Source organism: Sciurus vulgaris (genome assembly GCF_902686455.1).
Source record: "Sciurus vulgaris genome assembly, chromosome: 7".
NCBI classification, from domain to species: Eukaryota; Metazoa; Chordata; class Mammalia; order Rodentia; family Sciuridae; genus Sciurus; species Sciurus vulgaris.
The window spans coordinates 122,970,314-122,992,795 of NC_136467.1; the positions used below are offsets into that span (position 1 = coordinate 122,970,314).

The 22,482-nt window shown below is 59.5% G+C and overlaps 1 protein-coding gene across 4 annotated transcripts in view; it reads left to right on the forward strand.

Moving 5' to 3' along the window:
* The window catches only part of GRM4 (glutamate metabotropic receptor 4), a 106,794-nt gene that overhangs the window by 25,761 nt on the left and 58,551 nt on the right, over nt 1-22,482 (forward strand). The window lies entirely within an intron of this gene.

Below are 22,482 nucleotides of genomic sequence, written 5' to 3' on the forward strand. Positions count from 1 at the left end.
TTGCCCATTATGAATTAAGATGCTCCTCTGAACATTTGTGATTTTTTTTTTTTTTTTTTTTGGTACCAGGGACTGAACCCAGCAGTGCTCTTACCCACTGAGTCACATCCCCAGACCTTTAAAAAAATATTTTGACACAGGGTCTCACTAAGTTACTTAGAACCTTGCTAAATTGCTGAGGTTGGCTTGGAACTTGAAATCCTCCTGCCTCAGCCTCCTTAGGAGGTACTGCCAATCATTATTCACAGAGATTTTACCTTCTCCCCACTTTTCTTTGCTTTGAAAATCCTACCTGTACCTTGGGGCCCATCTCAAATGCTACCTCTTCTATCATCCTTATGGACAACGCTGGCTTGGGGGCTTTAGCGTTCCACAGGCAAGACTGTGTCTTTCTTCCCTGTGCTTGACCACAGCACCTGGAACATAGTAGGTGCTTAATAAAAGACTGTGTCTTTCTTCTTCCCTTCTCTTGACCACAGCACCTGGAACATAGTAGGTGCTTAATAAAAGAAAGCATTGGATTTATATGCTGGCAGGTGCTAGAAGTTTCACAGAGTTATCTAATATATGTGGCCAGCTAGGAAGTCGGTGTCATGGGCCCCATTGTACAGGCTGGGAGACTGAGGCTTCTCCATAAGGCAGTGGAGGCTGCAGCGCTGCCGTCTCCGAAGCCTGTGCTCGTTCTGCAGTCCCAGGCGCCACGCGTCTGGAGTTTCTTGCTCTTTCCCAGCTCGCCCACTTTAATTTCACTAGCCCCATGTTCTAGCCTGGGAGCTGTTGAAGTAAATCTCAGGGGTGACCCAGTTAGCTTGTGGCTTAGCCAACTCCCAAAGTTCTGCCGGCTCCATTGCCATCCTCGGTCTGTGTCCTGAAATGGGGGATGTCCAGGTTGGGCTAGAGGCAGCGAGGCTCCAGAAACCCACTTTTATGCAATTAAAACTCTCTCCTGCTGTGACTGACCTTCGCACCCATTTTGACCTCTTCTAAGTCCCTTTCCATTGATGGTGGCTGTCCCTGGAGGTATCAGCCTGGCTCTGTCTTTTGCATTTTCTGAGTGAAAGACATGTGGCCCCTGTTGGGGGGTGTGGGCCGAGGTTCCTCCTGGACCCTGAAAAGCCCCGGTGGGGATCTGGAGCTCCGGCTCCCAGCCATGTGCTGTGGTGTCCTGGGGAGTCAGGAGCAGGCAGAGGAGTGGGGTTAGCCCCCAAGCCCAGCAGGTTTTGTCCCAGGGCCCTGCGGGAAACTGGAGAGGCCATCTCAGGCCATCAATCTCTAAATGGTCTTTGAGAGGCCTGAAAGGTTTGCAGGGTGTCTTGGGGCCTCAGCCTCTGGATTGAAGTTCACCAGGCTCCTGAGGCAGCTGTCCATGGTCCTGAAACAGGATCCGCCTGGGAGGCAGCGGAGGGGCTGGGTGCACTGGTGGCTGCCTGCAGGTCCTCTCCCGCTAGCTCGTTGTGGTGGGAGCTGGGCATGTGGCTGGGCAGACGGTGCGGGTGCCTTGATATTTTAATTGAAGCCTGGAGACACGGTTGCTCTCTCTACTGCACTAACAATGTACGAAATAAATAATTCAGCGGTGGCTGTGTTGTGGCTGCTGCCCTTGCCCGTGGGGGTGGCCACACGCAGGCTTACCCACGCAGGCTGCTGGGTGGGCCAGGAACTGCTGCTGTGGGCTGGTGGCTGAGTGTGGCTATTTTGACAGGGCCCTGGCCGCCTCTCAACCCTGACAAGTGGGTTTCCTTCCAGGCAATCCCAAAGGAGAGGTGAGCAGAGTGCAGGGCCAGCTTCTCCTGTGTGCTGCGATTAAGTAGCACTAAAAGGTCCACTGGTCCTCAGAGCCCCAAATGCCAGTGGCCCAGAGGAAAGGACCCTCTTAATGGGCACGCTGTGCTTGAACTGGTTCCCTTTGAGTCAGCAAATATTTATAGAGCACCAAGTTGGTGCCAGAAACCAGAGTGGGTGGTAGGAAGGGGAGAGATTGCCAGAGTGAAGCCATCTGGGTCCCTCCTGGATGGGAGGGTGTGACATGCAGGTGATCAGTTACAGCTCAAGTGGGGGCATGGGGGGCTGTGGTGGAGGTGCAGGTGAGGGTCTGGGAGCTCGGGGGAGGAGCTGGCCGTTCGGACCAGGTGTGCATGGGGTGACTCCTGGAGAAGGTGGCAGCAGAGAGGGTGGTGATGACTGGTGTCTGGCCATCGGTGCAACAGGGCCTGTGGCATGCAGAATCAGGTGATGGTCAGTGATCAGGGACTGGGGCAGATGGGGGGAATTGGGGGAGTAAACCGGACCCTGACAGGCAGGGCCCTGCTAGGATTGCGGGGCCGGGACATTCTTTTGAGGGTAGAATGGAGGGTCAGTTGCAGGGTGAGGCTCGAGGCTGTGAGGGTGATCAGGAGGCCGGTTTGGACCAGAAGTGATGGTGCCCAAATGGTGGTCTTCAGCCTGGTGACACTCATTCATTCCATCACCAAAGAGTTGGTAAACATCTTTTATGAGCCAGATGTTGGATAGGTTGTGAATTCAGCAGTGAAAGAAGAACATGGAACTGACCTTCAACAGGGGGGAAAGTCATGATAATTCAACTGGTGACAGGTGACATGGAAGATAATTCCACAGGGCCAGAGTTTCTAAGGTGTTACAGCAGGGGACGTTAAAAAGAAAAAAAGAAAAAAAAAAAAAAAAAAAGGTAGCCAGGGAAGCCCCAGGGAAGGGACATTGAACAGGGACTCAGGTGAGTGAAGAAGGGAGCTGGTGGCTGAATGGTATTTTGGATGAAGGGTATATAACCAGTGTAAAGGCCCTGAGGCAGGGATGTGCTTGACCCTCACAAAATTGCTGCACTTGCCTCAAACTTGTGGTTGTCCTCCTGCTTCAGCCTCCTGAGTTGCTGGGATTACAGGTATGTGTCACTGCACCTGGCCCGACTTATCCTTTGAAAGGCACTCTCTGGCTGCCACATGAGAACCAGATCTATAGCACTGAAGGAGCCTCCAGGTGCATGGAGTTTATTTTTTACCATCTCCCTTCCCCTTCTTTTTCCTTCCTTCCTTCTCCTTCTCACAGGGGATCATCAGCCCCGTACCCTGCTCCACAGAAAGTTCCAGAAGATGAGGCTTCCAGTGGGTCTGGCAGTTCTGCATGCCTGTCCCCTCAAGCTGGGACCTGTAGCCGCTGCTAGATAGACTCTGCCAGGGTCCCCGCTGAGCCTGTTTTCCTCACCCATAACCGGGGTAGTGACACATGTTCCCCTTCGGGGTCTGCGTTGGGAATGCGGGTGGAGGTCGTGAGTGGAAGACACATGATTACTGGTGTCAGAGCCAGAGGAAATGACCCAAGGGAATGGTTGGGGACAGTTGCTGGTGGTAGTTGCCCAGTGACCTGGGACTCTAGAAGGCGGCCCTGTCTGAAAACATACATGGATTCGACAGCAGCAGGGAAGAGAAGTTTGGGGAGGTCCAGGGAGCTCCTGACAAAGCCGGGGCTGTGGCTGCAGCCCTGGCCGAGAGGATGCCAGGCGCCCTGGGCCAGGGACACGGGCGGGGGTCTGTCTCGGCCTCCCCGCCTCGCCAGCACCTTCTTCCCACCAAGAGGTTGAGGGCAGGACAGGGCTTGTGTCTGGAGTGTCCTCACCGGTCAGCATCTGACCCTGGGGTCTGCTGGCCGCCAGCCCCGTGCAGCTTATAGAGCTGTAGCAGGGAGACACTGCCTCCCCGGGGCGGGGAGAGGCGGGAAAGAAGGGCCTCTTTAATTTAATTCTGTGTTTTATCGCTTGTTGGATAAATAACCTTCATTAAGATGGAAGGTGGGGGGATGGACAGGGAGAAGTTTGATTAATTTCGAGCTGGTTTCTCATTTGTTAATTTTCCCCCAGTTCAGCAGGATTATTAAAACAAATTACAAACACTGCTGTCTCCTCCCTGGGCAGGAGCCGGCACTCAGGAAGTAACTCTGGGCCCCCCTCTCCACCACCGGTGCTTACACGCAGCTCAGGGCCGGGAGGACACTCCCCCAACTCCAGGTTTCCGGGAAGGGACTTGCTTCCTGCTGAGGGCCCTGTGTCCCCAGGGACTGATGGAAGATCTAGACATCCAGGAAGTGGAACAGTGGGGTACCACCGGGTACCTGGGTGGGCAGGTGCCTGGGGAGAGGGCAGGCTGGAGCCCAGTCCTGCTGCAGCCACATCTCAGGTCGCTGTTCACCCGGTCACTGTCCACTGTGCACTCAGCCCTCGCCATCAGTTCTCCCCCTGGCTGAACCCAGCCCTGCAGAAAAGCTGTCCCCTGACGGAGAGGGTGTCCACCTGCCCCTGCTCACAGACGCCCCCTTGAGTTCCAGCTCCTCGCTGGGCAGAGGCTGGGCAGATGTAGGGGGTTCTGAACTTGTGTTTTGGGGGGGGTCCCGGGGACTGAACTCGGGGGCCTTGACCACTGAGCCACACCCCCAGCCCTCCTTGTATTTTATTTAGAGACGGGGTCTCACTGAGTTGCTTAGCGCCTCGCCATTGCCGAGGCTGGCTTTGAATTCCAGATGCTCCTGCCTCGGCCTCTGGAGCCGCTGGGATTGTAGGCGTGGGCCACCACGCCTGGCAGCTCCACATTCTTGTGCTCCCCAAAGCGGCTGTCCTGAGGGTGCGTGTGTTGGTGCCGTCGGGAGCCTCTCTCACGGCGAAGCTGCGTGCGGGTCCCAGAGAGCCCACGTGGGGCTCGGGAGTGCCCCAGAGGTGTGCACACACCTGCACAAGCCAGTGTTCCTGTGCGCACGTGGGCGGGTGTCCCAGGTGTCCTGAGTGCCCGAGTGAACGCACCTGCCCTGTGCGTGCCTCTGAGTGTCTCTACGTGTGACTCACTGTTTTCCTGTGTGTGTACCTGGTGTGGGGCTGGGTGTGGGCGAGCACTTGAGTGTGTCAGTGTGTGAGCCTTCAGGACTGCTCCTGGGGACGTGGGCGTGTGTGAGGGCCCTTCCGTGTGGGAGACCGACTCGGACTCCGCTGGCTCCTGGCAGGGCCAGATCCCGACGTGCTGTCCACCTGTGTCTCCTTCCTGGGACCCTGTGGTCACCTCTTGCCCTGAAGCCTGAGATGGGGATGTCTGGAGTGTCTGCTGGCCTGGGCAGCCCCAGGGATGCCCTTGGGGAGAGCCATCTCCATCTGGCTTGCAGCCTTGGGGCCCAGGGCTCCCCACGGCCTCCTGATTCCTCATCCACAGCCTGTCCAGGTGGGCTTCTGGCTACCTCCCCAGCTCCAGGCCTGTGCTGGACAAGGGCTGGTGGGGAGCTCAGGAAGGACAGGTGGCCCAGCAGCCTGGGCCCGGGAGGGCACCATCTTGGCCTCAGCCCCCATAATTCACAGCCCACACCCAGGCACAGAGACAGGGGGCGTGTCACAGAAAGTCGGGGTGAGAAGGGCTGTGGGCAGGGGCAGGGGGAGGGGCTCTGCTTCAAGCTGGATGTTCAGTGTCACCTCTCTGAGGAGGGACATGTGAGCTGAGAGCTGAACGGAGGGACGGGGGCAGGAGCCTGCGGAGCAGAGCCCATACACACCATAGCTATGGCGAGGCAGTGTGGCCAGCGGAGTGAGTGGAGTTGGTGAGAGCCTAGGTCTGTGGGGAGGCAGGGCCACGGGGCCCAGGGCTTGCTTCCAGGTGGGGAGAGTCGCTGTCTTGTGGAGGTGGTCCTGCCTGGGTGGGTGGGTGTGTGGCCACCATGTCCCCTGCATGTACCTGTGTGGATGTGACCACCAGGGAAGGAGGTGGGCCAGGTGGCTGGGCAGGGTGGGAGGCCAGGGCCCTCTTGATGGGCAGCACAGGCTGGATCTCCACAGCTCCAGAGAACAGACCTCAAACCCCTGGAAGGGACAGGGAGGCAGATTTCAGTTCCAAGCCCCCCAAACTCAGAAGCCACTGGAGCTGGACTGGTCTGCTGCACCAAGAGGCAGGCCACCTGTTGCGTGAGGCCCCTGTCAGGGACACACAGGGGACATCCCGACCTGTGTGAGGCTCTGAGGCTACAGGATGCCTTCCAGACGTGGGTGGGTTGACCTCAGCAGCTGGGTTTTGGACCCGGCAGCCGGTGTCGGGAGGGCCATGGGGGACTCCTCTGTGAGTGTGCCCTGCCTGCTGGATTGGGGGGCCCCTTCCAGGCCACCCCGTAGGAACCCACTGGGCCTGGGTTCATTGCGGCAAGGCTTGGTCAATTCTTTGACTTTTGTGGAGATTCAGCGGCAGGGGCCTGGCATGGTGGTGGGACAGGGTGGAGGGGCTTCCCTCGAAAGGTGTCAGCTTAGATCTTCAGTAGCTGGGAACTGGACGCATGGAGCCTGGGCGGGGGAGCCTGGGGCCCCTCCTGCCTCCCCGCTCATTGGACAGTGCCCAGACGTGCCGTAGCCCTTGCAGCAGGCCTGGAGCAGCTGGGCAGCAGGGGCGCGTTTCTGCCTTTGGTGTGCTTGGGCTTGGATTTTAATCAGTGGCTGAGCAATGGAAGGGCGTGCCCTTTTTGGGGTTAATGGGGTGAGACGGTGCTGGGCAGCACGTGGCAGGGCAGGGCAGGGTCCGGGGCATACCTGAGATGAGGACCGTGGCACCTCACCTGGGCGGTGACCCCAGGAGGAGAAGTAAGGACGGGGAGGGAGCTGGAACCTATGGAGCAGGCATCTCTGCTGCCAGGGCCAGAGCCACTGGAGACCTTCTCGGTACCAGCAGGGACTGTCCTGTCCCTCGCCATGTCCCAGCATCTGGCACACAGATGGAATGGGACCACGGAACATCCAGAGGTTTCTGTAGAAGGTGGGAGAAGCAGGAGGTCCTGGGCAGACCTCCGCCCCAGGTCCTAGCTGGCGTCCTTCAGGAGAAGCTGGGCCCTCCTGGCCAGGGGCAGGGCTTCTGGGCTGAGGTCCCTAGGAGCAGCCACAGGGTTCCAGGCCGATTCAGACCCGTCCTGTTTCCTCTGTGGAGGCCCCGTAGCATGCTGGCTGCCAGAGCCCAGCTCTGAGGCCGTGGCCCCAGGCCAGACACTGCACCTGAGTATCTTGGGAAGGTGCCTCACCTGTAGGCTGGGCCAGGTGTCCTACCTGTGCATGGCTGGTTTCTGTTGAAGGCTAGATAAATTCACACACAAGTTGCCAAGAGCAGAGCCAGGCACATAGTAGGTGCTCACTAAATGTGTGTGACTGTTAGAGTTGTTGTGATCATCAGGTGAGAGGCCTGGGGTGCAGAAGGATCTCGTCAGAGATCTTGTCAGAGGTCAGGTGATGAGCGAGTGGCAGACCAGCCTTCAGGTTCTTTCCAAGGTGGCAAGCCCGCAGAGCTGTGGAAGGCACAGCAATGGTGTGAGAGGACCGGGTGCCCTCTGCTCTGGGTTGGTTCCCTGGCCCCCTCCTCATCCTGGGGAGCTGAGGAGCCCTCTGGAGTCTGTTTATCTTGAAGATGAGCAGGGAGTGGGGACAGGCAGCTAGCCCTGGAGGACTTCATAGTTTAGCAAGGGTTCACTAAGTATTTGCCACAGGGCAGAGGCACTTAGGACTCAGAGGGCTTGTGGGGAGGGGCCTACTTCTCCCCATCTCTGTGGATCTCCCTAGTCCAGGCCACCGGCACCTCTCAACTGGACTGTTGCCTCCTGGGACCCCATCTTGCCCTCAGATCTGTTTTCTGTTCAGCCTCGTCTCACGCTGCGTCTTCCTCCTTTCTGTTTTTGCATTACAGTGGGCTTGAATCTGTGGCTGTTGGCCTCAGGGCCTTTGCACTAGCTGCCCATTCTGCACAGGATGCTTTTTATCTCCTCTTCACTGGGGTACTGCCCACATCCTTCGGATGGTAGCTCCATGTTTCCTTCTTGGCCACCCCGGTCAGATTTGGGCCCTTATTCAGGCCTTCGAAGCTCCAGCACTTCCTGGATGTAGTGCATGTGTATCTGTCCCACTGGACATGAAGACAGGGGTTTGTCAGCTTTTGCTTGCTATGACACCCTAGTGCCACTATGGCCCCAGATGCATGGGGCCACTCCATAAGTATGTTTCCAGGGCATGTGCGATGGGGTGGGGGCCGCATCGCCGCTCTTGCCGGTGTCCGGAAGCCCTCATTCTGCAGAGATGGGGCTTCTATAGTGTCCCCAAGGTGGGAGGGAGCTGCCGTGAGTGTGCCCACACTGAGCCCCTTCCTGAGGGCACCCACAGAGCAAGGGACTTCTAGCACCTCAGGACGGTGGAAGGGGCCCCCGGACAAGAGAGCCACTGGGCTTCCTCCTGGCCTCAGGGGCCAGCTCTGCCCTGGGGCCACTAAGGCAGTGCCTCGAGGATGAGAGGGACAGAGACCAGCTCCAGGCTGGGCAGCGGCGTCTCACCGCGGTCTGCTGACTCGCTGCGCCTGGCAGAGCTGTTCTCTGTTGCTTGCTCTGGACGCAGTCAGTGGTTTCAAACATTAGAAGCACCAGCTTTTCTCCCACAGAATTGTGTTGAGAAACCCACTGTGGGAATCAGGTAGCAGACTGCTGCTTGGGTTCACCAGGTCACAGTTATCATTCATCTTTACGGGCAGGGCCTTCACAATGAGGGTGGTGGCACTGGACACGGTCCTGAGTCCTGGGGCTGTAGGAGTGGGACTGATTTTCCATGCTGTCCTTGGTCTGACATTCTAGTGGGGAGGCAGACAACCAATAGGGTATGTGAATGAAAACTGCTGTTGCAAAGGCCCTGGGGCCAGCTCCTGCCTGGTCAGTTGGGAGGAACAGCATGAAGTCAGGGAAGGTAGCAGGAGGTAAGGTCATGGCCTCAGCGGCCATGCGGGGGGTCATGAGCACTGACAGACCTTGACTTTCAGCCCGGATGAGATGGGAGCCTTTTGAGGAGCGGAGAGACTGATCTAACTCAGGTTTTACCAGTCCTTATGGCTGCCACGTGGGGATGACTGTGTGTGTGGGGGGGTTGTGTGGGAGGCAGGAGGCTAGCGAGGAGCCACGGAGCTGCGTACCAGCCCAGCCAGAGGCGCTGGAGCCGGGTCTGGGCGGTGCTGGCGGAGTCCGAGAGTCGTGCCTGGATTCCGATCCATTTTCCAAGTACAGCCAATGACATTTGCTGACAAATCAGATTTGGGCAAGTGGGAAAGAGGACTCGAGGACGCGGCCAGCACTCTGGCTGGAGCAGCTGGAAGGATGCGGCAGCAGCTGCCTGGCGGGAAAGGCTTCCCGAGGACCTGGGGCTCAGCGACCTGCAACGTCCCAGACACTCTTTAGGTGGCCAAAGTGGACAGGAGTCTGGAGGGTAGTCAGGAGGGCACCCCGGAGGGAATCTGGGCTGTAGGTGGCCAGCGAGGCTGGTAGAAGCACGCCATTCCCCAGGGAGCCAGTGGAGAGATGAAGAGAGGGCAGCAGGCACTGAGCCCTGGGGTTGCTGGGTCCAGTCTGGAAGGGAGGCAGGGCCAGCAGAGGCGGCCCAGGAGGAGTTGCCCAGAGCAGGAGGACTGGAACCCAGGCAAGGAAGTGCTGCATGGGTCACCAGCTCTGCAGGGCCTATGGGGGGTGGGGTCTCCAGAACACAGCTGGCACCTGGGGGGATCACCTGGTCTTGCCTGGCTGGCTGCACCCCTTTGAGCTGGTTTGGGCTCCCCTCCCCCACCCAGAGCTCAGGTCCCCTTTCCCCGTGGAAGCCCCCAGAGCCCCAGCGGGACATCCTCCCAGCTCTCCTGGGCACCTGCTGGGCTCTGGCGTGGCCATGCCATACATCATGGCAAGTGAGGGTGATGTGACTTTTATTGGCTCATGTGTTCAATAATGTTAATACATCCCATCGTATCATATTACCTTAACACAGCGCCGTATATCACACGCGCAGCACATTAGCTGGCTTGGCCAGACTGGGCGGACGCTGTGGTAATTTTCTCTGGGTAGGCCACACCCCTGTGGCTGGCACTCCTTGTGTGAATGGTCATAGGGCAGAGTGACAGCTGCCCTGCTGCCAGGCCTCGGACCTCCCAGCCCTGCCCCTCTGTCTTGCAGCCTGTGGGTGGAGCCTTGGATTTTGTGGAAGAGGCGCTGTTTTTTTTTTTTTTTTGGCACTGGGGAGTGAACCCAGGGGTGCTTAACCACTGAGCTACATCCCCAGCCCTTCTTATATTTTATTTAGAGACAGGGTCTCACTGAGTTGCTTAGCGCCTTGCTAAATTGCTGAGGCTGGCTTTGAACTTGCGATCCTCCTGCCTCAGCCTCCTGAGCCACTGGGATCACAGGTGTGTGCCACCCTGCTGGGCTGGAAGAGGCTTTTGCAGGTGTGTCCCACTTGTGGGGGCCTCTCCCTCTGTCCTTACCTGGGCATCAGCAGGAGCTCATCAGCTCCCACTGATCAGATGCAGAAGCTGAAGCAGAGACTTGAAGAGCCTTGTGTCCAGGAATAAGCTGGGGAAAGGCCAGCAGGGGGACTCCTGCCGGCCCACCCTGGCTGCTTCCTGGGGGTGGATGAACGCCGGCGGAGCTGGGCAGGGAGTGGAGGTGTACCACTCAGGTGCTGGTGCAGACAGCCCCGAGTTCGAGTCCCACCTTGCCCTGGCGGTGCACCCTTGCTTGTTTTCTTGGTCCTCCGTGTTCTTGTCTGGAGAATGCAGGTAAGGAACAGTGCCTACACCCGGGCTCGTGTGAGGAGTGAGAGAACCACAGGAAGCGCTGGGCACGGAGTGGGTGCTCCTTACACGGCAGCTACCAATCCTGCTGGGATCACCCCCACCCGAGCTGCCTCTCGCCTGCTGCCTCCCGCATGGCCTCCTCAGCCTGGGCCCCGGTGCTGAAGCCTCCTGGGCTGGTGCCCAGCCTCCCAGCTCTTGGTCCTCTGGGTGCACAAGGGCAGGCACAGCTTTGCCGTCAGAGGGTCTGGGTGACCCCGGAAGTTCCTCTGCTCTCTGTGAGGCAGCTCCTCATCTGTAAGTTGGGTGAAGGCTTCCTACCTGGGACCATGGTGAGGATCGGCGAAAGCGAGCCTGTCTTGGCCGACCCTGGCCCCCGCCTGCGCATGGAACATGGTGACAGCAGCTCGGCCCTCTTGTGCATTTCCTAACATCCACTCTCCCACGTGACCCTCACAGTGAACTCCACAAAGCCCAGAGTCTCGTCATGGTGCCCGCTTGACAGATGAGGAGCCTGTGGCCCAGAAGGTCGCTGACTTGCCCCAGTCCCACAGTGGCTGCTCCTCAGCTCTGGAGCCTGGGCTTTGAGCCCTCCTTGGACAAGGGCGCAGGAGCGGCGGCCCTTGGGGCTGCCCTGTGGCCCCAGAGCCTTCCGCCCGCCCGGGTGTGGGCTCCTCCCGCTGGCTCCCTGCGTGTATGGCTCTTGACAAGGTGCCGGAGTCAGCATGTAAAACCTGCAAAAGTGAGTGTAATTTATTGATCTACATTTCGCTTATGAAATAGGACAAGTGCTGATTTGAGGATCTTGTTTGCTGGCTCCCTGGCGCCGCTCCCCCGCCCGCCAGCTCTTATCTGCCGTCCTGCCTCTGCGCCTGCCTGGCCGGCTCCTTTGTCAGCCGGAGCAGCTCCCCGCCCTCCAGCTCCTCCAGCTCCCACCGCGGGGCTGGGGCGCGGGCCCTTTCCTGGGCTCCTAAGGAAACAGACTGTGGCCAGGGGTGAGCTGAGGACTGGGTGGCAGCGTGGGGGTCGTGCAGAGCCCTGTGCCTGTTCTGCTGGTTCTGTCCTGGAAAACACGATTCAGAACAGGCCTGGAGATTCATCCACGTGTCTGCTCCTCTCCTGATAAGAGGCTGGAGGGCGCGGGACGGTCCCCAGTGGTCGCTGTCAGGGGCCCTCCGAGGGATGCCTGCTGTCTGGGGGCCGAGATCTCAGAAGTCACCCGTGTGCTGGTGCTGCTGGGGGGGTGTGGCCCACGTACTGCAGAGCCATGCCCCAACCCGCCAGGCAGAGCTGCACACCACGGAGGGTTGGCCCAGTGTGCCCGGGAATTTCCAGCTTCGGATCTCTGGGGAAGGGAAGCCTGCGGGAATGGCTGAGTGAAGGCCTGGTGTGCGGGGGTGGTCCTGGGTGGCAGGAGCCCTCAGAGGAGGCAGGGTGGCGTGGGCGGACGTGAGGTCAGAGGTGAAGACGGTCTGTTAAGGTGTCAAGTGTCAGTGGTTTTGATGGACCGCCCTGAGCGGAACTACTGGAGAGGGCCCTTCATTAGCGCCTGTCAGGGGCTCCCCAGAGAAGGCTGGTCTGAATTTTAGGGAGGAGGTTATGGCTCCTGTCCCTTGCCTACCTCAGGTGTCCTGCGGTCCTGGCTGCAGGTACTGCAAGTGCTTCCCAAACTGTTTCCCCACAGTGGTGTCAAGAGAACAGAAAGGCCACTCACGACTCGGAGGCCATGGTGTAGGGACAGGGGACAGGGAAGGGGCCCAGCGAGGGGCGCTGGCTGTGCTGGAGTGTCCGCACATCCCCGCCAGGCCCAGATCCTCAGGGGGTGAGTCAGGGGCCACCAGCCCTCCCTGGCAGCCTAGGGTGAGGTTGGTGATCCTAATTAAAACCTTGGATCCAAAGGCTCGGTGATGGGATTTCTAATTAAATCAATTTCATCTCGTCTGGGAGACAGAGGTTTGCATACGATAAGCATGAAATTAATAATTATGTTTATAAATTAGCTGTTGCTCAAAGCAGAGCCTTTCTACAACCCTCCGGGGCCCCTGGCCCCCAGCCTTGCTCAATCCTTTGGGTTGGAGACAGATGGGCCACTTTAGCCAGGATGACAGCCGAGTGGAGCTGGGGTCTGAGCAAGGAGAGGAAGTCAGGCAGAATCCCTGCTGTGACCATAAGGATCTACCTCTTAGGGTAGGAGAGGTGGGCTGCCCCTCCTCAATGGAGGCTGTTGGCCTCACCCTCAGCCTCTACTTGTGTACATGCACTTGTGTGCGTGTGTGTGGGCCCATCTGTGGAAGAGGGGACTGAGGTTTCTCATGAAAGTTAGTATCTTGGGCTCTGGAGTGAGTCCCCTTGGGTTCAAATCCTGACTGAGCTGTGTGGCCTTGGGCAAGTTACTTAACCTCTCTTCTCCAGTTACAGAAAAATGGGGAGAACAAGAAGGCCTACTTAATAGGGTTATTATAGTATTGGAGGTGTTAAAGTGTATAAAATCACTTAGGATAGTTCTTGGCACATAGCAAGCATTTACTGAAAGTTATGATGTGGATGCTGATGGTGTGTGTGTGTGTGTGTGTGTGTGTGTGTGTGTGAATTTAACTCAATTTGATTCATGCCCAGCCACCCTGCAATGAATACCAACCAGGGTCTGAGGTGGAAATAAATTAGAGTCATCCCTGGCTGTCCCAGAGCTGCAGCACCATGTCATTTCTGGCTGTCTGTCAGCACAGGTGAGGTGATGCTGCTGTAACAACCATGTGCAAACCTCTGTGGCTCATAAGAACATAAACTTGGTACTTACTGCTGCCTGAGTGCTCCAACCCTGTTTCCTCAGGGACCCAGGTTGGTGCTTGAACCTTGCTGGTGACAGTAGCAGGAAGAAGGTGTAGTCTGCAGGGTCTTGCACCTGCGGTTGAAGGTTCTAGCTCAGAAATGACATGCATTTCCTGCTCCCAGCTCCCTGCTGAGGACTCATCGTGTGGCTGTGGCAGACCACAGCATGTGCCAGGAAGGCGGAGAGCTGGAAATGCTCTCCAATGCTCGAATAACCAGAGCTCACCATCTCTCACGTGTGCATTCAATTCTTATTGATGGTCTCTGCCTTTAAAAAATCAGCTCCACCAAGTAGGGTTTTTGGCGCTGTGCTCATCCCTGTGCCTGAGAGAGTGCAAAGCACATAGTAGGTGCTCAGTAAGCCATTACTGACTGAATCCATGAACGGGCTACAGGGCTGCTGAGCAGTGTGGGAGTTTGCCAAGAGTGTGAGCAAGGGGTTGGCAGCCCACGGGAGCAGCTGAGGTGAAGGGACCACATGGGTCTTGTGGGCACAGTTTATTGTCCCTTATGATGTGTTGGCAGTCTGGACATCGATGTGCCCTCTTGGTCACAGTGGTCACTCTGCAAGCCTGGGGTGAGAGAAGGGGCCTGTGTGATGGGGCACTGGTGACAGGGGCAGAGGAGAGCCAGGGTCCCCTCTGGACCAGGCTGAGTGGAGGCTCAGCCTCTAGATCTGGGGAAGGGCAGGCAGGGAAGGTTCCCTGCCCCAGGGAGGTGACAGCACCAGGCCCCAGCAAGAAGGCCGAAGCAGTGCTGGCTCTGGTGGGCCTGGGCCGCCTGAGCGATGGTGCTGGTCACAGCTGCCAGCCCAGGGCCAGGCAGTGACACGTGCCAGACCCAGAGTGGCCAGAGGCTTGGGCTGGGAGTCCTCCGCTGGTCGACATCCACAGAGCAGAGTAATAGGTCTGATTAATGATGGCCAGGTCCTGAGTGTGCCACCCAGGCTGGCCTGACACGAATGCCCGGGACTGTGGGGAAGTGGCTGGTGCCCCTTGGATGGCGCCAGCGGGTATGGGGGCATGGCTGTTGGAGGGGAGAGGCCCCCAGCGTCCGGCCCTGGAGGAGGCCCTGGGCAGACAGTCTCCCCAGGAGGGGCCTGTCCTGCTGTTTCCCGAGACCACCCCTCTGCAAGGGTGCCCCCACCCCCGGGCTGGGAAGTCCACTCCCGTCTTCTTCCACGAGTGTGCGAGACCCCCTTGGGCTGGTCCCAGGCTGCGCGTGTCACCCTTGCTTTCCATGCTTGAGCTCCACGTCTGAGATGGCTATCCCCTGTACCCTCTCTGCTGTGTCCCTCTCTCTCTGTGGCTGCCCTTCCCAGTGCCCATGCTGGTCCCTCGCTGCCCATGCCTGGCCCTCTTCAGTGTGAGCACTCCGCTCTGGAGACCGCTGCTTGGCCTCCCCTGCTCTCTGGCTCCCTCTGGCCCTCCGGCTGCTCCCCAGGCCCCGGCACCCAGTCCTCAATCGTGAGTGCCCCCGGGCTCCACCCCTGCGGCCCCTGAGGCACTGTGGCCTCCTACCTGCCCCCACCACTGTCCCCTGTTCCCGTTACTGTAGACCTCTGGCTCCTGTTGCCTCCAGTCAGCCTCGCTCCCCGGGCACCTCAGAAACATCCCGGGATCCTCCCTTGTCTCCCCATCCTGCCTGTCCCCCCCGGACTCTGTCTCAGGCCTGTTTCCACTGTCCAGGTCCGAAGTCCAGACTAGGGCTCGCCTTAGCCCTTCCCACATGTACACGCTCCCGGATGCGGTGAGCCTCCCTCCAGCGGCCTCCTGATCTGCCTGTCTTACCTCAGCGCCCTGCTGTGGTCTCCAGGGTGCCATGACCCCTGCCAGGTGGTCCCTCCACACTCTCCCCACTGGAGGCCAAGGGCCGGTTCTGACCACCTGTGCCGGCTCGGCAGCCCCCCAGGTCCCCAGGCTCCCGGCCCCTTCCTCTCACTGGCCCCTGCCCTGCGACGGCCCCCCGCCTCCCTTGTCCCTGGACTACCTTTGTCCACAGCACACCAGTCTGACTTCCCTCTAGGCTAGTTCTCTGAAGCTATTTAAATCCGTGTGCTCAGAGCGCCAGCGGGGTGCTCCGGGGCAGGCGGAGGGGACAGTCTCCTGCCCGCCCTGCTGGGCTTTAGGTGAGGTGGCCCATGTGGCGGCAGGAGGGCAGCAGGGTGCTGACAGCTCTGAGTGAGCCCCTCTGGGTCCCCCGGGGGGACGCAGGACTCGGCGGGTGGGGGCTGCGGGGTGGGCCGCGGGCGGCAGGGCGTGGGGACACTGGCCTCTCCTGCTCTCCGCGGCTGCTCTGAACCAGGCATTGCTGCCGCCCTGGCTTTCAAGTACCTGAAAGCGTTGCTGCCTTTTATCTGTGAGGAAAATAGCTGTGCTGAGAGCCAGGCAGGCGAGGCCTGCGCAGCAGGGTCAGCAGGGCGGAGTGGCAGCCACCGCCGGGCCTGGGCCAGCCCATGAAGGGTCCCCACTCCCCGAGAGAGGGGCTGCAGCTTGGGGATGGGGTTCCCAAGGCCAGCTTGGGTCCTGGGTGGGCCAGGCTGGTTCGGAGGCTAGGGGTGGTGGCAGGACCCTGGGCTCATTCCGTGGCTGCCTGGCCTGGCCTTTGGGCAGAAGGGGAAGCACAGTCAGTGTGAGTGGGCAGGGCTGGGCCAGGTCCAGGGAGGCAGGTGGAGCAGCCAAGAACCGAGGCCTCGCCCATGCCAGGCAGTCGCTCTCCCACTGAGCACCTTGCTTCTGCTTCTCTGGGTTGGGATACTGAGCTCTCTGTCATCTCTCTGAGCCTCAGTTTCCTCATCTGTGAAACGGGCAGAAGATCTAGCATTTGCCCGGGGGGCCCAGGTGCCAGGCAGCGCTCTGGGCCCCGTTGGTGTGTCCGACACACAGTCCTCTGACGTGATTGCCTTATGGGGAGAACACTAAGGCCCAGAGGTCACCCACTTGCTCTGGTTGCACAAGCAAATAGCAAGCCTAGGTTGCCACTTGGGCAGGCTGCAGAGCGTGCTGGAGGCTCAGGTACTGTGCCGAGCACTGGGGAGGCGGGAAGGGCAGGTGCTGTGCGCATGCGGGTTCGCGGGGAGAACAGGGTGGTTTCTGAAGTGTTCATCGGGCAAGGGCCTGGGTGTTGGGTCACGTGGCTCTGGGGCCTCCAAGTCTTGTGGAACTCTGGGTGAGGGTTCGCTCTCTACTGCTCCAGATGCTTTCATCGAGAGCCCCAGCCTTCAGAGACCCTGGGGACCCTGTGCCCGCCCCTTCTCAGCCTCCCCTTCTGTGTGGACTCTGCTCCTGACAGGCCTCAGATTCTGCTGCTCCAGGAACCAATGGCCAGAGCCTGAGCTGGCCCTGCCTGTGTGCTGCCCCTGTTCCTTGCTTGGGGTGGGGGGCTACCGGCCAGGCCGGGCAGCCTGAGCACGGATCTAGTACTAAGCACATGTGTTCACGCAGCCTGTTCACGCACGGTGTGCACGTGCAGGCCTTGGCACAGCTCCTCCTGAGCCGACACTCTCCCTCAAGCACCCACGTGGCTCCCCCTCTCCCTCCTGGAATCCAGAGGGGCCTTGCTGATCTCTCACCCTACCTTAATTTTTCCCTGGCACCAAATTCTTGCCCAAGCCTTCTGGATCTCCTTGTTTGCCCCTCCCTGGCCTGGGCTAGACGGGAGTCCCTGGTGGGCAGGTGTCCATGGGGCCGCAGGCAGGCCTGCGGTGCCAGGGACCATCGCGGAAGGAAGGAAGGGAGGGAGGGAGGGAGGGAGGAAGGAATGTGCCGTGTACCCATGCACCTGGCACACGCTCCGACACGTGCTCACGCACAGACGTGCACACGGATGCACTGGGAACCCATCTTCACTGCTGCTGAAGCTTGAAAGCAGTTTTTGTCTTTCCCCATGTGCAGGGACCTGTCACTCCAGATGAGGGAGGGGAAGAGGGAGAGAGAGGAGAGAGAGGGAGAGGGAGAGAGAGGGAGAGATGGAGAGAGAGGAGAGAGATGGAGAGGGAGAGAGAGAGAGGGAGAGATGGAGATAGAGAGGAGAGAGAGGGAGAGAGAGGGAGAGAGGGAGAGAGAGAGAGAGAGGGGGAGAGAGAGAGAGAGAGAGAGAGAGAGATGGAGATAGAGAGGAGAGAGAGAGAGAGAGAGGGAGAGAGGGAGAAAGGGAGAGAGAGGGAGAGAGAGGGAGAAAGAGGGAGAGAGGGAGAGAGAGGAGAGAGAGGAGAGAGATGGAGAAAGAGAGGGAGAGAGAGGGAGAAAGAGGGAGAGAGGGAGAGAGGAGAGAGATGGAGAGAGAGGGGGAGAGAGGGGGAGAAAGAGACGGGGGAGGGGGGAGAGAGAGAGAGGGAGGGAGAGGGAGAGGAGAGCGTCTGTGTCCTCTCCTCGGCCCCCTCACCAGCCCCTCCTCAGCCCCTCCTTGGAATCTGACCCCTCCCCTGAGGGGCCCCAGCCCACAGGGCTCTTCGCACAAGCACTTCCAGCCCCTGTGCTGGCATCCCCCAGGATGCAGTGGGGTGGGATGAGTCCAGTTCACCTCTGCGTCTGCCAGTGTGGCCCTGCCCTGCAGGACGGGGACCTCAGAAGTCCTGTTGGATAGACAATGGAGCCGCGGCTGCACCTGGTGTTCCCTGGGATCTGTGGTGTGGTGGGAGGCCAAGTGGACCCAAGGGGACAGGGCCAGGGGGACTCCTGGAGGTGGCGGCTTCCGAGCTGGGTCTGGAGCGCAGGAGGATTTGTGTGTGGGGAGATGAGGTTGTGGGCTTGGGGGCGGAGGGTGACAGTCAGAGGGGAGAGGAGCAGACAGACAGGAGGACGTAGGGCAGGACGCCTGTGGTGGGCAGGCGCTGCCAGCCTCTGGGCCCAGGAGAGCGTGCCGTGAGTGATGGGGTCCTTGGCACCCAGAAGAGCAGCCTGCACGCAGTGGGTGCTCACTGTGGGGCTGGGGAAGGAGCAGCTGGTGTGGGGTGGGTACCCCTGCCTCCTGCCCTCAGGCACTGCCGTCCTGAGAAGAGGGGAGGTTCTGGGAGGAGAGCGTAGGTGGGGCGTACCCTCCCTGTCCAGCTGGGCTACAAGACATGGTGGTGCCCCACGCAGCCCAGCTTGTCCCTGTCACCTGCTTGCTCCAGACCCTCAGGCAGGGCCGTCCCTGCCTCACTCCAGGCTGGGTGAGGGGTGAGGAGGGAGCCCTGGAGATTCTTCCACATTCCCAGGATGTCCCCATGGCTATGTGGAGACAGCTGGGTGGGGAGGGCAGGTCCTGGGAGGAAAGAGGTCTGGAGAGGTGGAGGACAGTGCAAGAGGCTGGGTGGAGGCGCACCCAGGAGCGGGTGTCCTCGAGTGCTGCTGCCCAGGGGTGTCCCGGGCGATCCTCACAGCCTCGAGCCACAGCTACTGAATCAACCCACTTGCAGCTGGAGAGACTGAGGCCTGGGGAGGTGAAGACACTTACTGTTTTCCACCTGGTGAATGGCGGGGCGAGTGGTTTAGTTCCTGCACCGTGGCTTGAAACACCTCCCCAGGAAGTGGGGGAGATGAGGGAGACTGGGGTGCCGGGCGGAGGAGCAAGCAGCGAGGATAAGGAGGAGGTTGTCTCGCCCTGTGGACTCTGCTTAGGAGCCTGTGGTTCCTGCCCACAGGGCCCCGACCGGGGCAGGCCGTCCCATTCCAGGGCCTCAGGTATTGCTGGGCAGTAGAGCCCCACTTTCCCACAGGCCAGCAGGTGGACCCCCATGTGGGGCTCCCATCCTGTGTGGGAATTGGGGCACATGGGGGAGGCAGTATGCCCAGGTCCTCTCTGGGCGTGGGCCTGGATCTGAAGCTGCTGACAGAGGCTGGACCCAGACATCCCGCTGTCCATTATGGATGCTGGTAGCTTGACCAGAAGAGGGAGGCAGCTTGGAAAGAGGGATGTGGTGTGAGTGAGAAGCAGCAGCCTCGTTGGAAAGGGGCGATCTGGGAGACTTGGGTCCAGTCCAGACGCCTGAGCGGCCTCCCGCCCCTCCACGTACCTGCCACTCGTTGGTGGAAGCCCTCAGAGGTGGGACAGGCTTCCATCAGGAAGCCTGTGGAGACCTGGGCGTGTGCTCATCACTGCTCGTGAGGACGAGGCAGAGAGTAAATGCTCAACATGTTGGCCCAGCAGGGTCCATGTGGAAGAGGCTGGGGGCACGTCTGGTCTTTTCCATCTCCACCACTGTCTCCAGCTTCAGCTCCAAATTCAGAACATTCTGTTGTGAGGGGCAAGCCAGGGGTGGTATTTGTTTTGTTCGGTTCTGTTTAAAAAGTCTTTGTTAAAAAAATGGACATTTTGGGCTGGGGATATGGTTCAGCCGGTAGAGTGCTTGCCTCGCACAAGGCCCTGGGTTCAATCCCCAGCACCGCAAAAAAAAAAAAAAAAAAAAAAAAAAAGAACATTTCTTCAGGGCGTGGTGGCACACACTTGTAATCCCAGTGACTTTGGAACTGAGGCAGGAGGATTGCAAGTTTGAGGTCATCTCAAAAGTTTGAGGTCCCATCTGGGGATGGGACTCAGTGGTGGGGTGCCCTTGGCCTCAGGCAATACTCTGTACAAAAATAAAGACATTTCAGACATGTCCAGAAGTTCAGTAGAGCCACGAGCCACCCACATGAGCCACCGCGCCCGCCACTGAGCACGGCCAGCCCTTGGCCAGTGGTCTTGTCCACCCGCCCCCAGCCCACACCCTGGTCCCTGTGAGGCGGATCCAGGCACCAGCATGTCCCTGCCCCTCATGTTTCAGCACACAGCTCTGAAACATGGGCCTCAACAGGGGACAGTTTTGTCCCCTCTCGGCATCATTGGGCAGCCTGGAGACATTTCCAGCTGTCACAGCCGGGGAGGGTGGCACTGTCACCTAGTGAGTGGGCGGAGGCCCAGGATGCTGCTGAACATCCCACAGGGCACAGGACAGCCCCAGACCAGGATGACCCTCCCCTCAGGTGCCAGCAGTGTGGCGGTGGAAGGCCCTGCTCTAAAAGGCAGGCTCCCCGAGAACAGAGAAGCCTGCTGCACTCTCCCCTCCTCACCCCCACCACCCACAGTAGCTTTTGCATTGATCATGGAGCCTCTGGTCAAGTCGCACCTCACAGGGTGCTGTTTCCATACGAGTGTCCTTGGGGCCGGGCTCTCCACACAGGTGACGCGTGTGTGGCATTACATTCTAAGAGACACGGGTGGGGTGAGGTGCATGGTCCACTCAACCCTGCACCCAGCCACCTGGCATCCTCCCCTGGCAACCTAGCCTTTGTTGCAGGGCAGAGTGTGAGTACATACCCCTCCCCTCAGACCCAGTGAACACCTGGTTTCCTCTCTGCCATTGTTTTTACCCTGTCATGCCTTGAAGAACCATCCAGAGCGGCACAGGGAAACCTGTCTCCTCCTTTTTCACGGCTATGTAGTATTCCTTGTGTGGCTGTGATTTCTTTAAAGATCCCCTCTTGATGAACATGTACGTTGTTTCCAGTGTCATGTAGACCACAAGAGCTCTAAGGAGAGGCCTCAGGAGTTAACCGTCAGTTGCTCAGGAAACCTCCCCAAACTAATCAACTTTTCCCCACCCCAGTCCAGTCTCCTCCCTGAAGGGCCCAGGGATCTAGGCCTTTCCCACTAGGGTGTGTGAGGGAGGCAGTGGGGCCCGCAGGGCCAACAGGGGGGCATTTCAGGGGGCTACTGGGCCATGCCCTTTGGGTGATGGGCAGCCTCAGTGCAAGATGGATCCTGTTCTTTCCTTTAGTCATTTGTCCCTTTTAAAAAAATGACTGTTAGACCTACTGTGTGTTGATGCTTCCCTTCCTGCTTTGCTCCAGTTGCCCCGGCCTCTCACCCCACTGCCCACTGGGCACCTGCCACTCCCTGACAGGCACGCCTTCCTCAGCCTCGAGGGGGCCAGCTCAGCTCCGCTCTCGCCTCCCCCTTGCTTCCTGCACCCCAGCCGCCTGGTCCTCTGTGCCTTTACGGGGCTGCCTTGCTATGGAAGCTGTCAGGTTTTGGTTGTTGCTGTCCCCAGCACTCAGGACATAACGGGTGCTTGTTGAGGTGAATGCAGTGGGGTGGCTGGACGTGGAGTGGGGTCCTAGGTCCAGCACAGCCTCTGCTTGCCCCCTGACAGAGGGGGACCTGGGGACAGGGACGCCCTGGGCATTGGCCAGGTGGACAGCCATTGGTGCAGGGTCAATTGCTTGCCCTGGAATACTCCCTGCTCTCGGTTTCCCAGGACCCCAGGTTTCGTGGCCAGGACTGGATCCTAATGATTTCTTCAGGGGTGAGGTCTTAGATGCAGCAGGAGCACAGATCAGTGTGGCCACTCCCTCCACCCTGTCACCTGGACAGCTAAGAGTAGGGCAGCGGGCACAGGACTTGGGAGTATTGACCTGGGCTGGGGAGGGAATGGAGACCCAGGCCGCTGACTGGCCCTGTCACCAGTGGGCCTTGTCACCAGTGGGCTGGGGCCTCTGGGCCGCTGGGGCCGAGGAAGGTGGAGGGATGGGGTGGTGTGAGAGCATGGTCCACACTGCCCCTCCTGTGTCCTTGGGGGATATTGGCCACAACTAAAAAGGCAAGGGCTCCTGAAGGGGCCTGAGTCTCCCCCTGCCTGGGGAGTGCCCAGGTGAGGTGGTGGGGCTGGAGGGTGCTCTGTGGCTGGCGGGGCTCTGGCTGGGGACAGGAGGCCTGGGCCTGCCCTGCAGTTGGTTGAGAGGCAGGCCTTTGCCGTCCTGGGCCCTGCATCCAGGCTGTGGAGAGAAGGGACTTTGTGGAAGTCCCCCTGCCCTGGCGGCCTGGGCTTCCTCCTGTGGGGGTGGGGCTCCTGGGCTCCATCTCCTCTGAGCTGGGCAGGGGAAGGAGCTTGAGCTGAGGGAGCTGTGGGGACAGTCCGATGGGTGGTGGCCAGAGAGACTGCCTGGGGACAGGGGATGGACCAAATGACCCCTCAGGGGCCCTGGGACACCCACATCCCCACCCTTAGGGCTACATCATCTCACCCACTGGGCACTTCCGGGGTTGGGATCATCTAGTATGTAGGTGCCCAGGGCGTGTGTGCATGCATGTGCAT